Here is an 11,882-nt window from a genome sequence, read left to right on the forward strand (position 1 = left end):
CTGGGATAACATCGCTCCACAGCCCAGCCCCAGGACCTATTTGCCCACCCACACCTGCCTCTGGGGTTGCCATGTCGGGCACTTCCACATCTGGCACCAGTGGCAACCCCAGGCCAGAGGGGCAGAGGGGCACCAGCTTCACTGCCACCGAAGTTGGTGTCCTGGTGGAGCATGTCCTGGGGCAGTATGATGCCCTCTTTGGATCGTCCCGCGCCAGCAAGGAAGGACGGGAGAGGATCTGGGCCGACTGTGTGGTTGCCATCAACGCGGAGGGGGTGGCAAGCCGCGACGTCCAGAAGATCAAGAAGCGCTGGGAGGACTTGAGGTCCAGGTCCCTTGTGAAGGCCCAGCGCCTCGTGGAGGGGGGCCGGGGCCGCATGAGTTCCATCCAGATGAGGGTCCTGGAACGCGTACGCCCAGCGCTCCACACCCAGATCCTTGAGAGGGAGACCCGTCTGGAGTTGAGCGGTAAGTGTCCAAGCATTGCTGTGTGAGACGGGGCATGTTGCAGTGTGCTGGTTCTCTGATACTTGCCTGTATGTGTGACATAGGCCATGTATGCATGTATGTGTTCAGGGACATCATGGTAATGCATGTGCGACCAGTGATGTGTGAACCACATGGTTGTTGCATGTGTTTAAATGCCACATGGGGAGCCCTATGCAGATTTTAAACATGAGAGCATGCCAGTCTCTGTTCCTGGACATGGGTGGGGGTGAGGGATGGGTGCTGATGCCAGGTACATATATGGTAGCCATGTCTGTGTGCCTGAACTGCGTGTCTGTGACTTGTGCATGCCATGGATGCATGACACATGTGTGTGACAATGCACAGATTCAGTGATGCAGCCTAATTACCCTTGTATCCGCTGTGTTTGGGGTGTATGGGGCCAGATGGATGTGACTGAGGTGAAGTGTGTGCATGTGATAGGCATGACCCATGATGCATGTGAGTTCCATATCATTGTATGTTTCAAGAGTCCATTGGACATGTATGGAAATGTCCATGGCATGCACCATGCCTGTTACTGTGTGTGTTTTGCATGGACTGACCCATGTGTTGTGGAGGGACATGATGGAAGTGTACTTTGACAGTGGTACTCATCTGCTATTGCTTCCTGTCTAGGGGACCATTGTACAGTACCCTGATGCTTGTGTTCTATGTCTCCCTCTACGCAGCGGCTAGTGAAAAAGAGGGCGGAGACGGCGCTGTGGAGCAAGGCGGCGGGGATGCCCCCACGGCTGCAGCGGAAGGGGTGGGTGAGCCCCCACAGGGGCCTGCTACGGTGGAAGACGGTGAGGAGCCATCCAGGTTGGTGGTTTCCACAGAGGAGGAGGAGGCCGCCACTGGGGCACACATGGGGCCTGGTGGGGGCATCCCTGCTGGTGCAAGTGGTGCAGTCCAGGGCCAGGGGCAGTAGGCAGCACAGGTCACCGTGGAGGGGCCTGTGCATGTCGCTGTCCCTGACCCTGTGAGTGCACCACCATGCACCAGCAGGGATGCCCCGTCCCAGGCCCGTCCGCAGGTAGAGGGGATGTCCATGTCACCTGACTCCCCTCCACCTGCGGACGAGGGGACCCGTGTCCGTATGGAGAAGGTCCTGATTGGGGTTGCGATGCGCGCAGGTGCAATTCGTGATGACGTGCGTGCTTCCCGGGAGGAGCACGCACGTCATCACGAAGAGCACCGTGCCGACATGGCCCAATTGGGATCTTCCATGTTCGGGGGTTTCCTGCATGTGTCGGCCAATCTGGCGGCCCTCTCCTCCTCTGTGGAGGCTATACGCCGGTCGTTCTCCTTGCCGTCTTCCGGCCCAGATGCCACCAGGCCCCCCTGTGGACCTGCCCTGACCTATGCAGCCAGCTCGGTGGGGATCCCATCCCTGCCACAGTCGGGAGTCGGAGGTTAAGCAGGGGTGGACACCACAGCAACTGTACCCCAGCAGATGGAGGATGTGCCGGCATCATCAGGCAGGGCACGTGCACGACGGCGTCGGTGGATTCCATCAGCCTGGATGCTGTTGTGCTGGCAGAGGCAGTTGCGTCGGAGGCAGCAGCAGAGTCAACGTGGGAGGCATCATGGCTCGGGGCCAACAACATCGGAGGGGCAGGCATCGGCCGGAGGGCAGGAGGACCCAGGACAGGAAGTGTCTTCCGTGTGGCTGCGGTTGGGCCAGCAGATAGGTGCGGAGCGGCGGCGGGCGGAAGAGGAGCGGCTCACGATGGTCAGGGCGGAGAACTCCATGCGGAGGGCCCTGAGGCGGGCCGAGTGCCTCGAGGCAATCCGCAGGGGGTTGGAGGAGCAGATGGCGTCGTCCCTGCGGACCCTCGGGGCCATGGAACAGGACCGCCTCCGGGACATAGACGAGGAGTTTGATGATGCCTTGGCCCGGAACACTACGGAGTGAGCCGCTGGACTTGCCCGCCGCCTTTGTATATAGTTCTTTAGTTTTAGGTTTCATTTGTTTATTCTTATGATTTGGACTCGACGGACACAGCTCCACTTTTTGTATATAGTTGCATTTTTGTTAGGGTTTTTAGTTGGTTTCCTTTGTTCAGTTGGGCTCATGGACCCTTAGATATTTTGTACATAGTTCTTCATTGGATTTTTAAATTTTTTAATTTTGTATTTCTTCTCCATGGAGCAATGTTGTTTGGATTTTTTTTATTCTGTTGGATTGATTTCATTTTTAATGTGACTTTGAAGTACATATTTTTTTGGATTTGGTGTTTTTAATTTTTTTGGACGGACATGCACCTTTTATTTTTTTCATTGGCATTGTAGTTTGTTTCATTTCATTTGCATTCATATTTTTTTAATACAATTTTGTTTTCATACTTCACTGTGTGGTATCATTTCATTGGTTTCATGCATGTCATGTTGGGTGTTTTCCAATTAATTTGCAACCATTGTGTGTGACAGACATGGGTTCATTTGCTTTATGTACGTTGGGGGTGTAACATGTAATTTCCTTTTCCATGTGGGTGAATGGGTTACTTGGTAGGGCCTTTTGGCTGTGGAGGATGACCATTACGCACATGGTTGGTGATTGTGAGGACCTGGGTGCAGGGGGACATGAGTGGGGGCCTGGTGGAGGGTGCCCATGCACTGCTGGGGGGTGGGGGTGGTGGGAGACATGGGTGGAGGCCTGGTGGAGGGTGCCCCTGGATGCTGGGGGGTGGGGGTGGTGGGAGACATGGGTGGGGGCCTGGTGGAGGCTGCCCCTGCACTGCTGGGGGGTGGGGGTGGTGTGGGACATGGGTGGGGGCCTGGTGGAGGCTGCCCCTGGATGCTGGGGGGTGGGAGACATGTGTGGGGGCCTGGTGGAGGGCACCCCTGCACTGCTGGGGGGTGGGGGTGCAGGGGGACATGAGTTGGGCATGAGTGGGGGCCTGGTGGAGGCTGCCCCTGGTGGCTGGGTGGTGGGGGGGTGGGAGTCATGGGTGGGGGCCTGGTGGAGGCTGCCCCTGGATGCTGGGGGGTGTGGGTGGTGGGAGACATGGGTGGGGGCGTGGTGGAGGGTGCCCCTGCACTGCTGGGGGGTGGGGGTGGTGGGAGACATGAGTGGAGGCCTGGTGGAGGGTGCCCCTGGATGCTGGGGGGTGGCGGTGGTGGGAGACATGGGTGGGGGCCTGGTGGAGGCTGCCCCTGGATGCTGGGGGGTGGGGGTGGTGGGAGACATGGGTGGGGGCCTGGTGGAGGGTGCCCCTGCACTGCTGGGGGGTGGGGGTGCAGGGGGACATGAGTTGGGCATGAGTGGGGGCCTGGTGGAGGCTGCCCCTGGATGCTGGGGGGTGGGGGTGGTGGGAGACATGGGTGGGGGCCTGGTGGAGGGTGCCCCTGCACTGCTGGGGGGTGGGGGTGCAGGGGGACATGAGTTGGGCATGAGTGGGGGCCTGGTGGAGGCTGCCCCTGGATGCTGGGTGGTGGGGGTGGTGGGAGACATGGGTGGGGGCCTGGTGGAGGGTGCCCCTGCACTGCTGGGGGGTGGGGGTGCAGGGGGACATGAGTTGGGCATGAGTGGGGGCCTGGTGGAGGCTGCCCCTGGATGCTGGGGGGTGGGGGTGGTGGGAGACATGAGTGGGGGCCTGGTGGAGGCTGCCCCTGGTGGCTGGGGGGTGGGGTGGTGGGAGACATGGGTGGGGGCCTGGTGGAGGGTGCCCCTGGTGGCTGGGGGGTTGGGGTGGTGGGAGACATGAGTGGGGGCCTGGTGGAGGGTGCCCCTGCACTGCTGGGGGGTGGGGGTGCAGGGGGACATGAGTTGGGCATGAGTGGGGGCCTGGTGGAGGCTGCCCCTGGTGGCTGGGGGGTGGGGGTGGTGGGAGACATGGGTGGGGGCCTGGTGGAGGCTGCCCCTGGTGGCTGGGGGGTGGGGGTGGTAGGAGACATGGGTGGGGGCCTGGTGGAGGGTGCCCCTGCACTGCTGGGGGGTGGGGGTGCAGGGGGACATGAGTTGGGCATGAGTGGGGGCCTGGTGGAGGGTGCCCCTGCACTGCTGGGGGGGTGGGGGTGGTGTGGGACATGGTGGGGGCCTGGTGGAGGCTGCCCCTGGTGGCTGGGGGGTGGGGGTGGTGGGAGACATGAGTGGGGGCCTGGTGGAGGCTGCCCCTGGTGACTGGGGGGTGGGGGTGGTGGGAGACATGGGTGGGGGCCTGGTGGAGGGTGCCCCTGGATGCTGGGGGGTGGGGGTGGTGGGAGACATGGGTGGGGGCCTGGTGGAGGCTGCCCCTGCACTGCTGGGGGGTGGGGGTGATAGGGGACATGAGTGGAGGCCTGGTGGAGGGTGCCCCTGGATGCTGGGGGGTGGGGGTGGTGGGAGACATGGGTGGGGGCCTGGTGGAGGGTGCCCCTGCACTGCTGGGGGGTGGGGGTGGTGTGGGACATGAGTGGGGGCCTGGTGGAGGCTGCCCCTGGTGGCTGGGTGGTGGGGGTGGTGGGAGACATGGGTGGGGGCCTGGTGGAGGGTGCCCCTGCACTGCTGGGGGGTGGGGGTGATAGGGGACATGAGCGGAGGCCTGGTGGAGGGTGCCCCTGGATGCTGGGGGGTGGGGGTGGTGGGAGACATGGGTGGGGGCCTGGTGGAGGCTGCCCCTGGATGCTGGTGGGTGGGGGGAGACATGGGTGGGGGCCTGGTGGAGGGTGCCCCTGCACTGCTGGGGGGTGGGGGTGGTGGGAGACATGGGTGGGGGCCTGGTGGAGGCTGCCCCTGGATGCTGGGGGGTGGCGGTGGTGGGAGACATGGGTGGGGGCCTGGTGGAGGCTGCCCCTGGATGCTGGGGGGTGGGGGTGGTGGGAGACATGGGTGGGGGCCTGGTGGAGGGTGCCCCTGCACTGCTGGGGGGTGGGGGTGCAGGGGGACATGAGTTAGGCATGAGTGGGGGCCTGGTGGAGGCTGCCCCTGGATGCTGGGGGGTGGGGGTGGTGGGAGACATGGGTGGGGGCCTGGTGGAGGGTGCCCCTGCACTGCTGGGGGGTGGGGGTGCAGGGGGACATGAGTTGGGCATGAGTGGGGGCCTGGTGGAGGCTTCCCCTGGATGCTGGGTGGTGGGGGTGGTGGGAGACATGGGTGGGGGCCTGGTGGAGGGTGCCCCTGCACTGCTGGGGGGTGGGGGTGCAGGGGGACATGAGTTGGGCATGAGTGGGTGCCTGGTGGAGGCTGCCCCTGGATGCTGGGGGGTGGGGGTGGTGGGAGACATGAGTGGGGGCCTGGTGGAGGCTGCCCCTGGCGGCTGGGGGATGGGGGTGGTGGGAGACATGGGTGGGGGCCTGGTGGAGGGTGCCCCTGGTGGCTGGGGGGTGGGGGTGGTGGGAGACATGAGTGGGGGCCTGGTGGAGGGTGCCCCTGCACTGCTGGGGGGTGGGGGTGCAGGGGGACATGAGTTGGGCATGAGTGGGGGCCTGGTGGAGGCTGCCCCTGGTGGCTGGGGGGTGGGGGTGGTGGGAGACATGGGTGGGGGCCTGGTGGAGGTTGCCCCTGGTGGCTGGGGGGTGGGGGTGGTAGGAGACATGGGTGGGGGCCTGGTGGAGGGTGCCCCTGCACTGCTGGGGGTGGGGGTGCAGGGGGACATGAGTTGGGCATGAGTGGGGGCCTGGTGGAGGCTGCCCCTGGTGGCTGGGGGGTGGGGGTGGTGGGAGACATGGGTGGGGGCCTGGTGGAGGGTGCCCCTGCACTGCTGGGGGGGTGGGGGTGGTGTGGGACATGAGTGGGGGCCTGGTGGAGGCTGCCCCTGGTGGCTGGGGGGTGGGGGTGGTGGGAGACATGAGTGGGGGCCTGGTGGAGGCTGCCCCTGGTGACTGGGGGGTGGGGGTGGTGGGAGACATGGGTGGGGGCCTGGTGGAGGGTGCCCCTGGATGCTGGGGGGTGGGGGTGGTGGGAGACATGGATGGAGGCCTGGTGGAGGCTGCCCCTGCACTGCTGGGGGGTGGGGGTGATAGGGGACATGAGTGGAGGCCTGGTGGAGGGTGCCCCTGGATGCTGGGGGGTGGGGGTGGTGGGAGACATGGGTGGGGGCCTGGTGGAGGGTGCCCCTGCACTGCTGGGGGGTGGGGGTGGTGTGGGACATGAGTGGGGGCCTGGTGGAGGCTGCCCCTGGTGGCTGGGTGGTGGGGGTGGTGGGAGACATGGGTGGGGGCCTGGTGGAGGGTGCCCCTGCACTGCTGGGGGTGGGGTGATAGGGGACATGAGCGGAGGCCTGGTGGAGGGTGCCCCTGGATGCTGGGGGGTAGGGGTGGTGGGAGACATTGGTGGGGGCCTGGTGGAGGCTGCCCCTGGATGCTGGGGGGTGGGGGGAGACATGGGTGGGGGCCTGGTGGAGGGTGCCCCTGCACTGCTGGGGGGTGGGGGTGGTGGGAGACATGGGTGGGGGCCTGGTGGAGGCTGCCCCTGGATGCTGGGGGTGGGGGTGGTGGGAGACATGGGTGGGGGCCTGGTGGAGGGTGCCCCTGCACTGCTGGGGCGTGGGGGTGCAGGGGGACATGAATTGGACATGAGTGGGGGCCTGGTGGAGGCTGCCCCTGGATGCTGGGGGGTGGGGGTGGTGGGAGACATGGGTGGGGGCCTGGTGGAGGCTGCCCCTGGTGGCTGGGGGGTGGGGGTGGTGGGAGACATGGGTGGGGGCCTGGTGGAGGCTGCCCCTGGTGGCTGGGGGTGGGGGTGGTGGGAGACATGAGTGGGGGCCTGGTGGAGGGTGCCCCTGGATGCTGGGGGGTGGGGGTGGTGGGAGACATGGTGGGGCCTGGTGGAGGCTGCCCCTGGTGGCTGGGGGGTGGGGGTGGTGGGAGACATGAATGGGGGCCTGGTGGAGGCTGCCCCTGGTGACTGGGGGGTGGGGGTGGTGGGAGACATGGGTGGGGGCCTGGTGGAGGGTGCCCCTGGTGGCTGGGGGGTCGGGGTGGTGGGAGACATGAGTGGGGGCCTGGTGGAGGGTGCCCCTGCACTGCTGGGGGGTGAGGGTGCAGGGGGACATGAGTTGGGCATGAGTGGGGGCCTCGTGGATGCTGCCCCTGGTGGCTGGGGGGTGGGGGTGGTGGGTGACATGGGTGGTGGCCTGGTGGAGGGTGCCCCTGGATGCTGGGGTGTGGGGGTGGTGGGAGACATGGGTGGGGGCCTGGTGGAGGCTGCCCCTGCACTGCTGGGGGGTGGGGGTGGTGTGGGACATGGGTGGGGGCCTGGTGGAGGCTGCCCCTGGATGCTGGGGGGTGGGGGTGGTGGGAGACATGTGTGTGGGCCTGGTGGAGGGTGCCCCTGCACTGCTGGGGGGTGGGGGTGCAGGGGGACATGAGTTGGGCATGAGTGGGGGCCTGGTGGAGGCTGCCCCTGGTGGCTGGGTGGTGGGGGTGGTGGGAGACAAGGGTGGGGGCCTGGTGGAGGGTGCCCCTGGATGCTGGGGGGTGGGGGTGGTGGGGGACATGAGTGGGGGCCTGGTGGAGGCTGCCCCTGGTGGCTGGGGGGTGGGGGTGGTGGGAGACATGTGTGGGGGCCTGGTGGAGGCTGCCCCTGCACTGCTGGGGGGTGGGGGTGGTGTGGGACATGAGTGGGTGCCTGGTGGAGGGTGCCCCTGGATGCTGGGGGTTGGGGGTGCTGGGTGACATGAGCAGGTGTGCAGGGTAGTCCCCTGTGGTGTGTGCTGCCTGCAGGGGCCATGGAGGGTGTACAGGGAATACCTGGGAGCACACAGCCAAATCGCGTGTAGAATTTGCCGCGTACCCCTGTCATACACGTGCCCAGCCAAATCGCGTGTGGAACTTTCCGCGCACCCCTGAAATCCACGTACCCTGACAAATCGCATGTGGAACTTTCCGCGCACCCCTGCAATCCACGTACCCTGACAAATCGCGTGTGGTACTTCCCGCGTACCCCTGAAATCCACGTACCCGGCCAAATCGCGTGTGGAACTTCCCACGCACCCCTGAAATCCACGTGCCCAGCCAAATCGCGCGTGGAACTTCCCGCGCACCCCTGAAATCCACGTGCCCAGCCAAATCGCGCGTGGAACTTCCCACGCACCCCTGAAATCCACGTACCCTGACAAATCGCGTGTGGAACTTCCCGCGCACCCCTGAAATCCACGGACCCTGACAAATCGCGTGTGGTACTTCCCGCGCACCCCTGAAATCCACGTACCCTGACAAATCGCATGTGGAACTTCCCGCGCACCCCTGAAATCCACGTACCCTGACAAATCGCGTGTGGAACTTCCCGCGCACCCCTGAAATCCACGGACCCTGACAAATCGCGTGTGGTACTTCCCGCGCACCCCTGAAATCCACGTACCCTGACAAATCGCGTGTGGAACTTCCCGCGCACCTCTGAAATCCACGTACCCTGTCAAATCGCGTGGGGAACTTCCCGCAAACCCCTGAAATTCACATGCCCTGCCAATTCGCGTGTGAGACTTCCCGCGCACCCCAGTATACACGAACACGTTTTTTTTCTGTCAGCGGGTGTCTGTGTTTGTGGGTACCCCTTTGCACGTCATTTGTCCTGGAGGGCCACAGTATAGGACATTCATCATGGCTGTATATAGGTGCTATTTGTTGGCGCACCTTTTGGCGCACATTTCTTACAGGCGCAGAGACGCTACCACCTGCTTTCTTGTGGCGGTCGTGTTTGTGCCTGTGCGCTGGTTTGAGCGTGCGCTTTTTTGCCCTATTCTATTCCATGAATACGTGTTGTAGGCGAGCGTGTGGGCGTTCCGCGCACTTGTACCCTGTACTTCCCCCGTGACGCCCACATTTTGGCAAGTTGTTCCCCATTCTGAGTGTTACGCCCCGTGTTCTGCTTACTTTTGTTGCGTGCGCCGCGCTATGTGCGATTTTCGCTGTGGCTGTGCGATTTTCGCTGTAACCTGGCGCATGCGTTAGATGGCCTGTGCGCCAACGTGCGCCGCGCACTTTTTTATCGCACATCCGATGGTTTTCTCGCGCACGGCCTTCCATGAATCGATGTGCGCTGCTTTTCGTGCGATTTTCGCACTTGCACTGCGATTTTCGCTATTCCACTGCGATTCGCACGTTTTTGGCCACTTGCGCCGCGCTAATTATTCCATGAATCGGCCTGCAGGTTGTGGAGAGGGCATGCAGCCCACACAGAAGTAGTGGTCGCTTTTTGGCTCCAGTTGCTCATGACAGCAGCTGATTTCATCACTTGGTTGTGCACATGATTAGAAAAAAAAGCGCACACAAGTATTCTGATGCTGCACAGTGCGAAACATACTTAGAGGGAACCTTTAAAGGGCCGCAGGTGAAGGAACATGGTGCAGCATAATAAATCCAAATAAAAGCTTCATTGCCACATTACCCTCAATCTGAGGGGCAGTAGAATGCCATAATAGAGTACTAAATAGCAAGATGGAGCAAATCTGCACGGAGACACACCTTAAAATCCCAGACACCCTACCACTGGCTCTTGTGAATAAACATCATACAGTAAATAAAACACAGAATTAACCCCATATGAGGAACCTGTGGGTAAGCCATTAACATGCCTTGAATCACCACTGCTAGTTTTAGCACAGACCGGTAGTATACAGCTGGCAGATGATTTCATATTAGACTTAAGGAAGGTCCTAAAAAAATGTGTAAGCTCTATTTATTTGCAGGTTAAAAAAACACTATTAAATGCAATGGGGCGAACCTGTAATTCCCTGCTACCCTGTGATTGGTTGTCTATGACATAGCAAACAGAAGACTGCCCTGGGAACATTGCTGGAAAGGACCCTACAAACATCTTCTGACCACAAACACTGCCATCAAGTGTCAAGGTATTCCTGCCTTGATGTACACAAGTAGTTGGAAGAGGGGCCTGCCACCACTGATATTTCACCTCCTACTGACACTTAGGCCGCATCACAAGTTGGATGGTGGCCCTTAAATGCGGTGGTAATGCTATCACCGTTGAATTTAAGGGATAGCCCAATCATGAATTGGGTGGAAAGTGGGACATTTATCTCCAGCTTTTTGCTGGAGGTAAAAATCTCCCCTTTCAGCCCACTTTCGGAACTATTAGCACAGCGCTAATTGCGCCGGTGCTAATAGAGCAACCCCATCCCCTTTGGGTAATAGCTAATTGCGCCAGACTGAGTAGCAGTAACGTTATTTGCATTAGCGGTATCCCAGCACAATTACCGTCAGGATACTACCAACGTTGTGATAGAGCCCTTAGTGTTTTTTATTAGTGTTATTGTTTTTTACTGGACCATGGGAGAATACTGAGTACAATGAGTTCATCAAGTATTCTCAAATACTGGTACAGGATTCAGAGAGTCATTTTAAAGAAGGTATACACGAACTGCAAATGCCACCAACATAATTACCACAGAAGAAAGATGTAAGCTGGTCCTAGTGGCACAAGTGCTGGATTGTTTTATAGCAAGTAGTTCATTGCAGGACAACCTCCTGATACTGAGGAGCACATTATTACTTCAGCTTTCTTCCTGGAGCAGCTGAAGGAACAGCGGTCATGTTTCTCCAGAATGGTATTGTCCTCCTAATTGGAGGTCTGATGAACAATACCAGAAAAATGATATCTGCCGCTACATCTTATGCACCAAAACCTGCACCACATGTAATCCCTATTACTACTGCGCTACATACTGCAATGGTGTATACAGATGAGATGATGTGACCTAATCCATCGCATACGAGTGACCGGATGTCATATTGTAGTAATGACTATTTAATGTATTTATTTTTGTATTTGCATAGCGTGCCAAACCCTCAGGCATCGGGGCATTCATTACAGAATACTTGCTTGTAACCAAAAAGTGCATGTAGGGGCTCAACTAAGTGGTATAGGGCTGAGCATAAAAGTTACAGACAGGTAGATGTAGACTGCAGCTATCGGGCAACCATGTCTATGGTGTGGGGGGCCATGTCGGGCATGCTGAGACAGGTATGTGAGACAAAATAGGTGTGTGTGCGTTAACTGGGACAGCCTCACCTCATGGTACGGGGGCTACGTCAAGCATGCAGACCCAGGTATGTGAGACAAAATAGGCGTGTGTACACAAACTGGGAAAGCCTCACATCATGGTACGGTGGGCTACGTCAGGCATGCAGACCCAGGTATGTGAGACAAAATAGGCGCGTGTACACAAACTGGGAAAGCCTCACATCATGGTACGGTGGGCTACGTCTGGCATGCAGACCCAGGTATGTGAGACAAAATAGGCGCGTGTACACAAACTGGGAAAGCCTCACATCATGGTACGGTGGGCTACGTCAGGCATGCAGACCCAGGTATGTGAGACAAAATAGGCGCGTGTACACAAACTGGGAAAGCCTCACATCATGGTACGGTGGGCTACGTCAGGCATGCAGACCCAGGTATGTGAGACAAAATAGGCGCGTGTACACAAACTGGGAAAGCCTCACATCATGGT

This window comes from Ambystoma mexicanum, chromosome 9, assembly GCF_040938575.1.
Source record: "Ambystoma mexicanum isolate Mex_15411 chromosome 9, UKY_AmexF1_1, whole genome shotgun sequence".
Classification (NCBI taxonomy): domain Eukaryota; kingdom Metazoa; phylum Chordata; class Amphibia; order Caudata; family Ambystomatidae; genus Ambystoma; species Ambystoma mexicanum.